This window comes from Trachypithecus francoisi, unplaced genomic scaffold (assembly GCF_009764315.1).
Source record: "Trachypithecus francoisi isolate TF-2019V2 unplaced genomic scaffold, Tfra_2.0 Lachesis_group17, whole genome shotgun sequence".
NCBI lineage: Eukaryota > Metazoa > Chordata > Mammalia > Primates > Cercopithecidae > Trachypithecus > Trachypithecus francoisi.
The window spans coordinates 67,045,097-67,059,145 of NW_022681462.1; the positions used below are offsets into that span (position 1 = coordinate 67,045,097).

At 35.5% G+C, this 14,049-nt stretch overlaps 1 long non-coding RNA gene across 1 annotated transcript; it reads right to left on the reverse strand.

Moving 5' to 3' along the window:
- Positions 1 to 1,431: 1,431 nt before the first annotated feature.
- Positions 1,432 to 9,038, reverse strand: LOC117062999. The gene is made up of 3 exons (XR_004428660.1): positions 8,908 to 9,038; positions 7,300 to 7,306; positions 1,432 to 1,443 (listed from the first exon to the last, which is right to left on the reverse strand). It is a non-coding gene; the product is annotated as an uncharacterized LOC117062999 (long non-coding RNA).
- Positions 9,039 to 14,049: the final 5,011 nt, after the last annotated feature.

The following is a 14,049-nucleotide window of genomic DNA, read 5'->3' on the forward strand; positions in this document are numbered from 1 at the left end:
ACTTTGGCCTCATTTTTTATAAAACTAAACATACTCTGACCATATGATCCAGAAAACATGCTCTTTTTAACATGTTCTTTGGCATTTACCAAGGAGCATATGTTTACAAAAAACAAAACAAAACAAACAAAAAAACTGTACACAGATGTTTATCATAGCTTTATTCATAATGGCCAGAATTTGGCAGCAATCCAGATGTTCTCTAGTAGGTGAATGAATAACAAAACTATGATGCATCCAGAAAATTAAATATTGTTCAATGTCAAAAGAAATGAGTTTTTAAGCCATGAATAGACATACAGTATGTTTCCAATTATATGATATTCTGGGAAAGGCAAAACTATGGATACAGTAAAAAGATAAGTAACTGCCAGGGGTTGAGACTGAAGAATGGATGAATAGATGAAGCACAGAGGATTTTTAGGGCAGTGAAAATATTCCATATGACACTATAATGGTGGATATGTCGTTATACATTTGTTAAAACTCACAGAATGTACAATACCAAGAGTGAACCTTAATGTAAACTACGGGCTTTGGCTGACAGTTGGCAATGTAGGTTCATCAATTTTAACAAATGATCAACTCTTGTGCGGGATGTTGATAATAGGAGACACTGTGTGGAGAGTCAGGGAAGAGAGGGTACCCCGCACTTTCTACTCAATTTTGCTGTGAACATGAAACTGCTCTTAAAAACAAACTCTATTTAAATAGGGAAAAATATACATGACATTAAAGTAAAAACCAAACTCAAACAAACAACAACAACAACAACAAAAAAAACAGAAACTATCCTCAGAATGAACAAGCCATTTTCGTTTCATTATTTTGATCCCAATGACAAGGCAGTGATGGCAGTGAAACAGAAAGCAGGAAAGTACAGGGAGGTCATCTTCTTTGTGCATACCTGTCTTACATTCTTCAGGGATCTCAGGGACATCATAATTCAACATAGAAAAATATGGTTTCAGAAGAAAAACAGACAGTAGAAATTACCTTCTCAATGAAATGCCCTGGAGCATTAAACAGATACCTGAGAAAGCTGAACTTCCTCCTTTTCAAATTGTATCAATTATAAATCACCAGGAAAAACACAACAAATATTTATTATATTCATGTGGATTTTAGTGATACTTCTCTGTATAGGTTTAGTAATAATAATAACTTTAATTGCATTAGATGATTCTTATTTCATAGTTTGCTTCAATGACTATTAGAAAATGCAACTCTGACCAGAACCTTCACAATAGTATACGTGGTTGCATTGTGGGCAAGTGGTTAGATGCTCTTAAACGCAGTCAAGCACCTTAAATTCATAGAATATTTACAGAAAAAATGAGGAAATAGGTAGAGGAAAACAACAGCAGATGTGAGCGCTAAAGCTGTTCATAATTTAATAAAACTTTGGTTCAGACAATATATAGAGTGAACACACGGTAGAGACTATGTCTCTTCTTTCTTGTTGAAATACCAGAGGACACTGTTCAGCTGTAATAACATAACCATTTCTAAAATGACTATCTATTAATCAACATTCCAACATATAAACCAGATTTATATTTTTATTTTAAAATTTTATCAAATGAAAATAAGTCATCTATGTGTATTTGTATAAGGGGTTTATTTTTGAATGAGATTTATCCCCATATTCTTTTCTTTTTTTCAAAAAAATGTTATCTTTAGAAAATATTATACATTCTCCTTCCCCCAAAATCCTTTTATATGGCATATTTTCTGAAAGCAAGGAGGAGCTAGACAGAATTACTTTATCTCCATGTCTGGAGTCTGCCACAAGAGAATATAAAGGAATGACGTAGCTTTTTGATCTTACACATTCATGCCAACTTAACTAAGTGACAAGGTTTGTAGAAAATAGAAAATACAAGGATGCCGGACAAATGACTGGATGAAGCCTAGGTACACAGCCCACACACAAACAGATCACTAGAGATAATGAGCAAGCACATTGCCTGCTCCAGAATCCCACACGGTACTGAATGTACAATTAAATTACTGCTTGAGATCATGATGTAAATACTTCATTACAAAATTAAGCATAAATCATTGAGAAAGAAACGGATTCCAATATCTTTGGTGCTCTTCACATGAAACTTTACAGCTGGAGTTTTCTGGTCATTTTATTTTAATGCAATATACTTTGCAATTGGACTGTGAATAAGGTCAAAGTATGACATTTTACAGAATCCTATATCTTTCTTCTTTCACTAGAAAATGAACAAGTAAATAGATGGCAAGTATTTTGTAAAACTGACTTGTAATGTATGTACTTGCAACCAATTTTAAGGGGCACATATAATGGGTCAGGATCCATCTATCTCTGGGAAGAAGCTGTGAGGTGAAATAAGAATGCAACTACTTTTTGAGATCTAGAGTCTGATCCCATCTTTGCTGATAACATACTTAATTACTTTAAATCCTCTTCAACTCTTTGAGCAATAGCAATTAAATCAAATATTTCCTCTAAAGTGCTTACCACAATGCCTTGCACATAGTAAGTGTTCAATAAACGACAGCTGCCGCTATCAGTTCCCTCAGTCATATAATGTCAGGTTTGGACTGTGTGATATCTCAGGTCACTTTTGACTCTACCATATTATTTTTCATACTGGAGGCAAAATATTTACCAATTTTTAGGCCATTTATTCCCTTTTGTTAGTCTCTGATGGATATTCTTGTTTATAATGTCTTGTTTTTCAGACATTACTTGCATAGCTTTGATGAGATTGGTCATTGTTTCTGTGGCCCTGAAACATAATCTTTTTCTTACTCAGGGTTAGGGATTCTGTAGCTAATGGCTTAAGAATCACCTTGGGAGTGTGAAAAATGTGTTTTATAACCTACAAAAATTCTGATTCAGTCTATGAGTGGTGAAGTCCAGATGATTCTGATGCCTGTGGTCTGCAGACTACAGTTTGAGAAACACTGCACTAAAGAACTAAAATTAATGGGGTGCCACTGTATTCAAGAATAGCAGGAACTATAAGCAAGATGGGATGTTGTTGATGCTACTAGTGTTTTTAAGAAATAAAAAAACCCAAATTACATTTTTTTCTAGCAAAATAAGTACAAAATTAAAATTCAAGCCTAATTCTTACATAAGACTGTGGCCTTACAAATGCTTGTACCATTTCTCATCTTGACATAACTAGACTTCCTGAGTGCACTGCAAAACATGGCGAAAATCTGCAGATCCCTGCAATTGCAGCACTTGCCACCAAGCAACTATGGCTAGATTTTGTTGCATTAATTGCAGAAGCAGGGAAGCGTAGCCAAAAAAGCACATGGATTTTGTATGTGTTTTGCAGCAGGAAAATATTAAAAGTTCTTCAAGTACCACTTCAGTAATCTAGCCATTTTTTTAGCATAAAAATCCTAAAGATTTTTATGCAGCATGTGCAAAGTTTTAGTTTTCAGCTGGACTGTTCTTAGTTGACAAAACCTGGAGAGAATAAAGAATAATCAGAAAACATGGAAAAATAAGCTGCTTAATGTGACGTTATTTTTGGGTAATCAGAATTTATGATGTGCTTATTTCACATTGCATGCCTATTTCAAAATAGCTCATGTACTCCATAAATACACACACCTACTATGTACCCACAAAAATGTTTAAATACTCAAAAAATTTTAAAAGAAGAATTTATAACATATTCCTCAACCTTTGAGATTGTCATTATATAAAGATTCATTACAAAAGTCCCTGAAAACCTCTTCAATAAAACATAAGAGAAAATCTGAGAAAATATACACCTAAAATGCAAGGCTGAGGTACCAACAGGATCAATGGGAAATGCTTACCTGATATTTAAAAAGGAGCTTTATTTTAACTAAAAATTACAAAGAGAGGAACAAGGTAACCATTGTCAGCAAGATTATCTCCTTAAAATACTATATGACTTTTATTATTATTATTATTATTATTATACTTTAAGTTCTGGGATGCTGAAAGCGCAGGTTTGTTACATAGGTATACACATGCCATGGTGGTTTGCTGCACCCATCAACCCATCATTTACATTAGAAAATACTAAATGACTTCTATTTTGTCATTCTATACAAATTTGTGCTGAAGTATGATAACTTTGGATTAGTAATAAAATACTGTGATATGAAATGGTTAAATGACTACTTTCTAAAGCCACAAGATCAGCAAAGAATTTCTTCAGATCTCCTTGCCCAGACAAAGAGTCACACAAAATTCTAAGATATCAAAACCTAAGTGAGACTTTGATTGAATAGACCTTTCTAAGTCTTGGCCTCAGGAGACTGATTGTGTCTTGGGATTGAACACTGTTGCTTCTGGCTAGAAAATCATGAATATAGCTAATGGGATTGTGAAATCACTACCATAAGATGGATTCTATCCTCTGAGACAGCAACAGGTTTTGCAGTGCTGAAAACTGGGGAACAGAAAGCAACAAACGAAGAGTACTCACACTATTCAAATCCCTAATAATCTAAAAACAGCTATCAAAGCTGGGAGTTTGAGAGCTAGAGACATGAACATAAATGAAGGGTCTTGGAGAATTTTATACACCACCAGCAACATGCTGTGTAGATGAGATCATCTCTGACTAATAGGCCAGGGAAAGGGAAAATGTCCGAAGAGGTCACTAGGGCAGACTGCGATAAGGCCAGGTGGCTTGGCCATCATTTACCACTAAGAAAATAACAAGGTTAGAGTCCCTTTCCTTGTATTATAGGCATGATACAAACCTCTGAGATCTTTCAGTTAATCTCCTGAAATAAGAAGGAATTAACATTACATTTTCTAAACTTATCAAAGGAATGTCGGAGTTATTTTTCGTTTTGTTCTCACTGTCAGGTTGGATTATTTACATCTATTGATGTATCTTCAAGTTCATTGACTGTTTTTCTATCTTCTCACTTCTACTGTTGTGCTTATCGAGTGAATTTTTTTATTTTTGTCATTGTGTTTATTGGTTCTAAATTTTTCATTTGGTCTTTCTTTCATATATTTATTTGATGAGATTTTTAATATATCTGTTGGCTTCAACAGTGTTCACATTTGCTTCCTGATGTATTTTTCTAATACCTACTTTATAGTCTTTGTCAGAGTATTTCAACATCTGTGCCACCTTGGTGCTGAAGTCTATTGATTGTCTCTTTGTCTTTTCCCATATGAGTTGAGAGTTCCCTGATTATTTTGTATGCCAAGTAATTTGTGATTGTATCTGGACATGTTATGAAAATTTGGGTCTTCTTTAAACCCAGTGAAGACTAGCTGATGGTCTGTCAATTTAGTCCTCAATGGTTTTGCTATACTGAATAGGATCCGGTTCATGCATGAGCAGGTTGGAAATGTTCAGGAGTTCAAAAAATCTTTATAGGCTCTTTTCCTCACATTCCTCCCTCTCCATGATTTTCTTAGTACTTTTGAGTTCCCTGGAGTTCTTTTTGGTCCTCTGGTGGAGAAGTTGGGGTTTTAGTTACCCCACTCTGCTATAAACTTCTATAACAGAGGCAGTGACTGGAGTTAAGGGGAAGGAATACAAAGAAAGAAAAAAAAGGGATATGCCCAACTCTGTTAGAATCAGAGATCTATGAAAGGCAAGATTCCCTTTTATACCAGTTTCGGCTCTGGCAGGATTGCTTTGCCGCTGTCTGTCATTACCACCATGGGATTGCCTGGGGGCTAGTGCATGAAAGAACAGAGAAAAAAAGAAGAAGAAAATGGAGAAATGCAATTCTAAACCACAATGAGATATTATCTAACACCAGCCAGAATGGCTATTACTTAAAAGTCAAGAAATGACAGATGCTGGTGAGGTTGTAGAGAAAAAGGAACACTTATACACTGTTGGTGATAGTGTAAATTAGTTCAGTTATTGTGAAAGACAGTGTGGTAATTCTTGAAAGACCTAAAGACCACTCAACCTAGCAATCCCGTTTCTCTGTATATACCCAGGGGAATATAAATCATTCTCTTATAAAGACATATGCATGTGTATGTTCATTGCAGCACTATTCACAATAGTAAATACATTGAATCAACACAAATACCCATCACTGATTGACTGGATAAAGAAAATATGGATCACGGAAAATATGCACCATGGAATGCTATGCAACCATAAAGAAGAACGAGCTCATGTCCTTTGCAGCAACATGGATGGAGCTGAAGGTCATTATCCTTAGTAAACTAGAACAGGAACACAAAATCAAATACCACATGTTCCCACTTATAAGTGGGAACTAAATGATGAGAACATATGGACACATAGAGGGGAACCACATGCTGGGGACTTTTGTAGGCTGGAGGGTGGGAGGAGGGAGAGGATCAAGAAAAATAACTAATGAGTACTAGGCTTAATACCTGGGCGATAAAATAATGTGTACAACCAATGCCCATGACACAAGTTTACCTATGTAACAAACCTGTACTTGTACCCCTGAACTTAAAAGTTAAAATGAAAAAAAAAGAAATGAAACAAATAAACAGACAATTGCTATCACAATCCCTCTGGGTGTTAAATGCTCACTTTCTACTTCTCAAGCCAGAACTAACAGGATCCTTCTGTACCCTTCTCTGTGCCTTGCTGCACATTTTTGGCATACTGAATGCAGGCTGAGATGTAGTTGAGGAAAAGAAATTGTAAACTCACTGCTTTTTCCATGGAATTTTAAAGTCAGGTTTTCTCCTCCAATCTGCCTTCTGTAATTTACTTTATAGAGTCCAAATAGCTGTTCCATGCATTCTGTCCATATTTTATAGTGTATCCACTGGAGGAAACAGAACACCCTGAGTTAGTTGTAAAACAAGTAAATTTAAAGTCAGTTAGAAAAATTTACAATTGCTACAATACGTTAAATGTAATTTCTTTGACAACTGGAAAAAGAATGATTATATGTGGTGTATATGTACTTGAGTGTTATGTGCATGAACATGTTCACAGGAAAATATGTATACAAGCGAATAGCTGAGAACTTAAAGGTATTAATTCATCTTTATTCAATTAAAATATTCACTGTCTAAAATTACTACCATTAGTTATTTCATTGGTTGTGCAGTTTTAAGGCTAATATTAAGTTGTAAATATTATATTGGAAAACAAAATCTAGCCACTTTTACTTATTTTCATTTTTTCTCAAATAAGTTTAACAGAGTAAATAGAATGGGAAAAGCTGAGTAGATATAAGAATATAATTAGCCAGGTACAGTGGCTCATGCCTGTAATCCCAGTACTTCAGGAGGCTGAGGAGGGCCGATCACCTGAGGTCAGCAATTTGAGACCAGCCTGGCCAACATGGCAAAACCCCATCTCTACTAAAAGTACAAAAATTAGCCAGGCGTGGTGGCAGGTGCCTTTAATCCCAGCTACTCAGGAGGCTGAGGCAGGAGAATCACTTCAACCGGGAGGCAGAGGTTGTAGTGAGCCAAGATCGTGCCACAGAACTCCAGCCTAGGTGACAAGAGTGACTTCATCTCAAAAAAAAAAAAAAAGAAAGAAAGAAAGAAAAGAATATAATCAATAGATCTTGCTATTATTCATATAATTTTCTTACAGAAACACACTCCTTAACATATTACCTTCATGTTTCAGCAGGCAAAACTTGAGAGATTTATCATGACTACGTAAATCACTAATGCTGTGACTCTTTTCCTCTTGGTTTATTCAGTTAAGTGTATCAAATTAACAGAACACCTATAGATAATGAAGAAAAGTAACTTTCTTATATCCACTTAAGGCTACACTTCAGATCATTAAAAGTAATGTATTTTTAACTTTTACGTTAAGTTCAGGGGTACAAGTGCAGGTTTGTTACATAGGTAAACTTGTGTCGTAGAGGTTGGTTATACAGATCGTTTCATCACCCAGGTACTAAGCCTAATACCCATTAACTATATTTCCTGATTCTCTCCACCCTCCATCCTCCACCCTCCAAAAGGCCCCAGTGTGTGTTGTTACCCTCTATGTGTCCAAGTGTTCTCATCATTTAGCTCCCCCTTAATAACTGAGCATATGTGGTATTTGGTTTTCTGTTCCTGTGCCAGATTGCTAAGGGTAAGGGCCTTCAGCTTCATCCATGTCCCCGCAAAGGACATGATCTTGCATTTTTAAGTTTATTACTCATTAATGGAATCTCTTGAATTATGAGAAGTGCCTGCACTTTTCCCTCTGTTCATAATCAAAATATATTTGCAAGGTTTTAGAAAACCCATTCTAGAGCTGACTGGAACAAACACAGGAGAACTATTAGTCAGTAGATATTTTGAATTTAATGGAGTTACATGTAGGGTGGCACACACAGGGTTTACTCCCAGGAGTTTTGAAAGAATACATTTAGATTTTAAAAAGAAGATAAAAATTATATTTTGTTTCCTTTTTGTCTAATCAATTTATGGCAGGCGTGTCAGCAGACTGGTGGCCCCAGTGGCATCCTCAATCCATGTACTGAGGATGCAGTAATGGAGATCAGGGACAGACCAAGCTTTCCTGAGCTGGGCTAACTTTGATGGCGTATTTTGGCCCAAGGTGCCGCTATCCCATTTTCTCTCTTGGACAGTGGGTGGCTTATAGTGCTGATGAGCTCAGTTGAAATTTGCTGTAAATGCAGTTGAGTTTTATGGATAAAGAAAAGAGTTTAGATATGCCAGAGACCTTTTAACACTTGAGAAGAGGCCTTAGAGAAGTGTCCAAGGCTAAGGAATTAGAAATTAAGAGTGAAGTGTTAGTCAAAATAGGCTAGGACATTTTTAAAAAGATAAAAATTATCCTGAGCCAATGGAATAGGCTTAGAATGTTAATGCAAATTATTTTGTAGGAGAATATGACCTTAGGGCTGATTTTCAGTGGGCAGCACTGGGATAATTTAGTAACTACAGATACAATTTTGCATGCTGATTCATTCATTCAGTTCAACTTGACTTGTTTATGCCTAGTGTTCCATTATTGGAACGCTAAGCTTGTGGCAGTTATTTATATCCTACTGCTTAAGGTCATCACCAAGGTCTGATTTTTCACAAATAAAATTTGCAACCTCTGGCATAAGTGGATTAAAAGGGCAGTGATTTATCAATATATTTATATAGGGAAACATAAACTATAGATGCAGGTTTAGTTCATGAACTGTGGGATCATACTGCCTATGTTTGAATCAAAGCTTCACCATTTGATAGCCATAAGACATTGAGCTGATTACTTAACTTCTCTATGCCTCAGTTTTCTCATATGTAAAAGGTGGCAATACAGAATTGCTGTGAGAATTATATGAGTTGATACATGCCAGTGAGGATCTTGTATGTCACAGTGTGTGCTCAAAAAAGTTGCCTTTTATTAATTGTTACCTAACACAATCAGAGCCAGCAATCAGTAATTGCTCTGCAAGTAGAAAAAAAAATTATCAACTGAAATTCGGTATCATAAAAAAATAAAAGTATATAACACATATACATATGTGTATATATATATATATATATACACATAAAATGAAAAATATATAATGTCGCAATGCATTTTTATGTGAATGATGTAAATATACAATCACCTGCCAATTTAGTTGAAGTCATTTTCTATTTAAGTCATCTAAATAGAGTCCTACATTATTTTCTGTCATAAATCACACTTGTCATGCATAATGTATGATATCTAGTTTTGGTTTCTTCAAAGTGGAGTGAAAAGTTAAAGGCATTTGTTAAGCAATCTGAATACAGAATCCTTATAAATTTTTACCATTGCCTGTTATCTTTTTCAGGTGCCTTTAATCTACCCAATATGGTAGCAATGTTTATCACATTTATTTTATTTTAACTCACTCACATTTATTGAGTTTTTCCCATATTCTAGATAATTTTCTAGAAAATAACTTGGGTGTTCTATTGCACTAATATTTCTTTTGTTTACATTTTATTTTATTAGTTTGTATTTATAATAACAGATATTACTAATCTAAAACTGTTTGAAAACAAATCCAGCTGGCACAGGTGAAGAACACAACTTTTCACTGGTGAAAGATGTGGATTGAGAGTTGACGTGTCAGTTTAGCTCCTTTCTTGTACTGTGGGCAACAGTCAGTGTGGAAGGAATGAGAGTGAATCTGTCTGGTTGGAGTAAATTGAGTTTCTACAATATCTCTCTTCATTCACCAGATGCTCTCCCCTTCAATTTACCTGCTTTGTAGTTAGTCAGAAATTTGGCTTCTCAGATTTTTAAATAATAAGACTGAGTCAATGCCAGAGAAATATTCATACTATTTCAATGGATTCTGAATTTAGTACCAAGTAGGACAAATCATTTAGTTGGCAGGGAATATCTGAGTTGAAATCCATTAAGGATTATCTAGTAGTCCTTGGAGAACACAGAAGTGATATAGAGGGAAAAACAAAACAAAAATATTGTTTCATAGAATGCAAAATTGAGCAAGGTTTGGCTTTTTTAAAAAACTTTTTTAAATTACCAAGTCTGCTGGAATTTTTTTTTTCACATAGTTTTCCATCATTATATACCAAACCAAAAACTGTTTGGCATCTATTAACATATCCTCATATGGTAAGTAAAATTGAATTTAAAAATAAAATCTACTTTATGTCAAAAATAAAATGTAAGTCTTTGGAAGATTCAGAATCAAATTTAATTATTTACTCTTAGAACTGTCATTTTGGTAATGTACTAGTAACTTTGCATAATGGAACTTCAATCAGTATAAAATCTTGCCAGAGAGAACCTGCTAAATTGCCCAGAAACCTGAATAAATGCATGGATAACACTGGAATCTTCCTTCCTTGCTAGACTTCTCCATATTCCTATTCCTTCTTTCCTTTTGCATAAGATCCCAATTTGAGAGTGTACTAAAAAAAGTATTTGACAGGCAGAGGCACACACAGGCCCCAGGAGGATTTAGTGAGAAGGAGAAATGACCGTGGTTGAGAGAGAAAATCACGAAAGAGAAACTTATGACAGTGACCCACAGAAAAGGAATGATAATTCTGTAATGCTGAGGGAACTGGAGAATCCCTGCAATTGTCCTCTCATTCATGGGCCTCTTATCCTGAGTAGTCTAGATAGCTTTTTGGAAGGTGGTAACTGATCTAGTGCGAGAGAGCCAGTACCAGCAGAGACTGAGGAAAATCTCTTCTGGTATTTTAGATGTTCCAGGTGTAGGAGGACAGGAAGATACACCACCCGGTAATGATCTGTAAAGTTCAGGTATCATATGAATTTTATAATATAAAATGGATACCACGTGAAATGAAACTCAAACAGCATTTCCCAAACCCACTGCTAGACACAGACATAGACTCTCAATATGCCTTAATAGAGTTTGTGTTTGCTTATTTGTTTTTAATGCTGTTTGACCCAGCTTGAGTCTCTGCCAGAGGCAGGTCAGTTTCCCTTCTTTATTAAGTCTACACTTCAACTAAATCCCTTCTCAGGCTCTCTCACTCTGGGGCTGCTATGCCCTAGGGCTAGGTACAGACAATTAAGGGATAGCCTCTGTGCCACTGGGTCCCACAAGATCATTCAATTTCACCTATCCACAGGAAGCCAGCAAAACCTGGCTAACCCCACCTGGCTTGCCATACTTAAGCTGCCTCTAGCTGTCTGTTACCTTGTCCCTGGGAGCAACCCCCTGTGTGACTCAGCCTTCTCTCATTTGCAATTGGAAGTAACAAGAAGTTCTGACTTTCATTTATCCAATGTCTTTTGTGTCATGACCTGCCATTCAAAGAAACTATAATTCTACCTAATATCTTGTAATTACGAAGCAATGTCAAATTCTATGAGATATTTATTAGCATAGCATTTGTCTGATCTTAGAGAACAGGAGAATCTCCAATTGATAAATTAAGGCATTCCAGGCACAACGATGGCATAAACCACCTAACAAATGGGTAGGAAAATGCTCTGAGTATTTGAGGAAAAACAGGCCAAAGCATACAGTTGAGAACAGAGAGCAATAAGAGTTATGGAAGCACATTGAACCTATGCTTAATTACCAGGATGAGGAACATGGTCTTTATTTCATGACCAAATAAAAGTCATTTGGGGACTGCTTAAAATAAAGTAATAAGCAATGCATAAGGAATAGCACAATGAATATATATTTCCAAAAAAGGTACCGCATTACTCATAGGTTTCTAAAAGAAAATCTCTTTCTAACTTCTTGAGCATCAGAGTAGCTAGATTTGAAGACACTCCCCCCAAGCTACACGCCACTGCCATCATCTCTATTATGAAGACATTAGAACAATTAAAAGTGCTGTGGGTTCTGAACAGAACTATATTAGAAACCGAGCCCTTATACTTGGACCTGTATCACTCAGGAGATATCACTTAACCTATGTAAACTTCTGTGATGCTTAATTTTAGGTGTCAACTTGACTGGATTAAGAGATTCCAAGACAGCTGGTAAAACATTATTTCTGGCAGTATCTGTGACAGCATTTCCAGAAGAGATTGGCATTTGAATCAGTAGACCAAGGAAGATTCATTCTTACCCAGTGTGGGTGGGCATGATCCAATAAGCTGAGGGCCTGGATAGAACAAAAAGGTAGAGGAAAGGCAAATGTGCCCTCTCTCACTCTTCTGGGGTGGAGAAACTCATCTCCTACCCTTGGGCATCAGAACTCCAGGTTCTCCAGTCTTTGAGACTTGCACCAGTGTCCCTCAGGTTCCCAATCCTGATTAAGACTTTCTTAGACTTTGAGTTATGTTATCAGCTTCCCAAATTCTCCAGCTTGCAAACAGCATATCCTGGGACTTCTTAGCCTACATAATCATGTGAGCCAATGCCCCTAATAAATTTCCTCTCCTATATCTAAATCCAAATGCATATATCTATCCTGTTGGTTCTGTTTTTCTGGAAAACCTTCACTAATACAACTCAAATTACTCTTCTATACATTAATAATAAGGCTGTCATGTGGCTTTAATAAGATAAATACTGGGAAGTGCCAACACAATTCTTGAAATATTTTATTGTTGAGAGCCATGTGGCATAGACTAATGTTTTGGTTCTTTGCTCTTAGGCAAACGAGAAATTCAGTTTTCTAATTTTGTAAATAAACACAATAATGGCAGCACTTTATATGATTATCTGAGAATTAAACTAGATTCTGAAACTCTATAAAGGACTACCAACATGTTGCTATTACATAAGTTCCTGCCCCTATTGTCTCAGAAGACAGAACTTAGATTATACGTAGAACCCATTCAACTAATATTTCAGCGTCTACTTTTTGCCAGACATTATGCTAAGAACTCTATTCCCCATTTAAACAGGGAGAGAGCGATGAAACAAATTTTATTAAAGTGAAGGCAAGCTTTAAAAATAGCAGGGTGTGTTCCAAAAGTACATTATTTTTATTTTGCTTTTGAATAATAAATTTTAATGAGGGACAGTATTTTAAAATATTAAATTACAAAACAAATTTATAAAGTACAGTGGTTTTTTAAAAAAGAAGTTAAACATAACCTTGAGAATAAACTTGGGAAGACCGATTTGTAAAATTTAAGTTTCTGAGTTTGGTTACAAGAGTATGAAGAAATCAAAAAATATTTCAGAACTCAGTTCATATTAATGGAGATAAATTTGTTTTGTGAATGCCAATTTCTCTCTTTTTTTTTTTAGTAACAGCTTTATTGAGATATAATTCACATACCCTACTATCTACCTATTTAAAGTGTACAATTCAATGGTTTTCAGTATACTCACAGAGTTGTGCAACCATCACCACATTTAATTTTGGCACATATTTACCCCATCTGACAGAACCTTGGCAATCATGACTCTACTTTCCGTCTCCATACATTTGCCTGTTCTAGACATTTCATATAAATGGAATCATACAATCTGTGGCCCTTTTTGTGTGACTTCATGAGCATGATATTAAGGTTCATTCATGTTGCAGCATGTATCAGTACTTCATTCCTTTTTATTGCCAAATAATATTCCATTGTATGGCTATGCATTTTGTATATCTTTTCATCGGTTGATGGATATCACAGTTCTTTCCACTTGTTGGTTATTATGAATAATGCTGCTTATAAACATTCATGTACAAGA